The sequence below is a fragment of the Salmo salar genome, chromosome 08 (genome assembly GCF_965601325.2).
Source record: "Salmo salar chromosome 08, fSalSal1, whole genome shotgun sequence".
NCBI lineage: Eukaryota > Metazoa > Chordata > Actinopteri > Salmoniformes > Salmonidae > Salmo > Salmo salar.
In genome coordinates, this window is record NC_138298.1 from 1020001 (window position 1) to 1022500 (window position 2500).

Sequence of the window (2500 nt, forward strand, 5' to 3'; positions counted from 1 at the left end):
CGGAAGCGAAGCAGGGTCGGGCCTTGTTAGTACTTGGATGGAAGACCGCCTGGGAATACCAGGTGCTGTAAGCATTTTGTCCACGAGGGTGTGCCCCTGCACTATTTCATCAGCAACACTGCCTTGTAGTAAGCATTTAATGATGAATTGACTAAATGCAGCTTCCTGCCTTTTTAATAGGATCAAATTTCCTTGTGTTTTCAATTAGAAATCTGCCTTGTATTTATAAGACAAACAAGAATATTGTTGCTGAATGCAGCTTGTGTGTGCTTTGTGCTCCTTTGCCCTGTTCAAATGATGAAAGGAAATAAAGTTTGTATTTTATCCAACTACCTGTGCTAAAAAGTGATGGGAACAGTGTTTATAATTTCTTCTACTTTTTCAGTGACACAAAGTTCAAGCTGCTTATCTAATTGGTGAAAATGCAATGTCTGTTTATCAGACTCATTTTGACTATATATGTTGTAGCAAGAGATTGTTTCTCACTTACGGCCATACCAGCCTGGGTACGCCCGATCTCGTCTGATCTCGGAAGCTAAGCAGGGTCGGGCCTGGTTAGTACTTGGATGGGAGACCGCCTGGGAATACCAGGTGCTGTAAGCATTTTGTCCACGAGGGTGTGCCCCTGCACTATTTCATCAGCAACACTGCCTTGTAGTAAGCATTTAATGATGAATTGACTAAATGCAGCTTCCTGCCTTTTTAATAGGATCAAATTTCCTTGTGTTTTCAATTAGCATCTGCCTTGTATTTATAAGACAAACAAGAATATTGTTGCTGAATGCAGCTTGTGTGTGCTTTGTGCTCCTTTGCCCTGTTCAAATGATGAAAGGAAATAAAGTTTGTATTTTATCCAACTACCTGTGCTAAAAAGTGATGGGAACAGTGTTTATAATTTCTTCTACTTTTTCAGTGACACAAAGTTCAAGCTGCTTATCTAATTGGTGAAAATGCAATGTCTGTTTATAAGACTCATTTTGACTATATATGTTGTAGCAAGAGATTGTTTCTCGCTTACGGCCATACCAGCCTGGGTACGCCCGATCTCGTCTGATCTCGGAAGCTAAGCAGGGTCGGGCCTGGTTAGTACTTGGATGGGAGACCGCCTGGGAATACCAGGTGCTGTAAGCATTTTGTCCACGAGGGTGTGCCCCTGCACTATTTCATCAGCAACACTGCCTTGTAGTAAGCATTTAATGATGAATTGACTAAATGCAGCTTCCTGCCTTTTTAATAGGATCAAATTTCCTTGTGTTTTCAATTAGCATCTGCCTTGTATTTATAAGACAAACAAGAATATTGTTGCTGAATGCAGCTTGTGTGTGCTTTGTGCTCCTTTGCCCTGTTCAAATGATGAAAGGAAATAAAGTTTGTATTTTATCCAACTACCTGTGCTAAAAAGTGATGGGAACAGTGTTTGTAATTTCTTCTACTTTTTCAGTGACACAAAGTTCAAGCTGCTTATCTAATTGGTGAAAATGCAATGTCTGTTTATCACACTCACTTTGACTATATATGTTGTAGCAAGAGATTGTTTCTCGCTTACGGCCATACCAGCCTGGGTACGCCCGATCTCGTCTGATCTCGGAAGCGAAGCAGGGTCGGGCCTGGTTAGTACTTGGATGGGAGACCGCCTGGGAATACCAGGTGCTGTAAGCATTTTGTCCACGAGGGTGTGCCCCTGCACTATTTCATCAGCAACACTGCCTTGTAGTAAGCATTTAATGATGAATTGACTAAATGCAGCTTCCTGCCTTTTTAATAGGATCAAATTTCCTTGTGTTTTCAATTAGAAATCTGCCTTGTATTTATAAGACAAACAAGAATATTGTTGCTGAATGCAGCTTGTGTGTGCTTTGTGCTCCTTTGCCCTGTTCAAATGATGAAAGGAAATAAAGTTTGTATTTTATCCAACTACCTGTGCTAAAAAGTAATGGGAACAGTGTTTATAATTTCTTCTACTTTTTCAGTGACACAAAGTTCAAGCTGCTTATCTAATTGGTGAAAATGCAATGTCTGTTTATCAGACTCATTTTGACTATATATGTTGTAGCAAGAGATTGTTTCTCACTTACGGCCATACCAGCCTGGGTACGCCCGATCTCGTCTGATCTCGGAAGCTAAGCAGGGTCGGGCCTGGTTAGTACTTGGATGGGAGACCGCCTGGGAATACCAGGTGCTGTAAGCATTTTGTCCACGAGGGTGTGCCCCTGCACTATTTCATCAGCAACACTGCCTTGTAGTAAGCATTTAATGATGAATTGACTAAATGCAGCTTCCTGCCTTTTTAATAGGATCAAATTTCCTTGTGTTTTCAATTAGCATCTGCCTTGTATTTATAAGACAAACAAGAATATTGTTGCTGAATGCAGCTTGTGTGTGCTTTGTGCTCCTTTGCCCTGTTCAAATGATGAAAGGAAATAAAGTTTGTATTTTATCCAACTACCTGTGCTAAAAAGTGATGGGAACAGTGTTTGTAATTTCTTCTACTTTTTCAGTG

At 40.7% G+C, this 2500-nt stretch overlaps 5 non-coding genes across 5 annotated transcripts in view; all 5 read left to right on the plus strand.

Moving 5' to 3' along the window:
- LOC145852064 (5S ribosomal RNA) overlaps window positions 1-74 on the plus strand; it is a 119-nt gene extending 45 nt beyond the window's left edge. Inside the window, exon 1 of the ribosomal RNA XR_014373918.1 lies at window positions 1-74. This exon is cut by the window's left edge and continues 45 nt beyond it. This is a non-coding gene — a ribosomal RNA (5S ribosomal RNA).
- Window positions 75-484: 410 nt separating this feature from the next.
- Window positions 485-603, plus strand: LOC145883074 (5S ribosomal RNA). The gene has a single exon (XR_014394647.1). It is a non-coding gene; the product is annotated as a 5S ribosomal RNA (ribosomal RNA).
- A 409-nt stretch (window positions 604-1012) lies between these two features.
- Window positions 1013-1131, plus strand: LOC145853846 (5S ribosomal RNA). Its single transcript, XR_014374731.1, has one exon. It is a non-coding gene; the product is annotated as a 5S ribosomal RNA (ribosomal RNA).
- A 409-nt stretch (window positions 1132-1540) lies between these two features.
- LOC145882299 (5S ribosomal RNA) lies at window positions 1541-1659 on the plus strand. The gene has a single exon (XR_014393865.1). It is a non-coding gene; the product is annotated as a 5S ribosomal RNA (ribosomal RNA).
- Window positions 1660-2069: 410 nt separating this feature from the next.
- LOC145883075 (5S ribosomal RNA) lies at window positions 2070-2188 on the plus strand. Its single transcript, XR_014394648.1, has one exon. It is a non-coding gene; the product is annotated as a 5S ribosomal RNA (ribosomal RNA).
- Window positions 2189-2500: the final 312 nt, after the last annotated feature.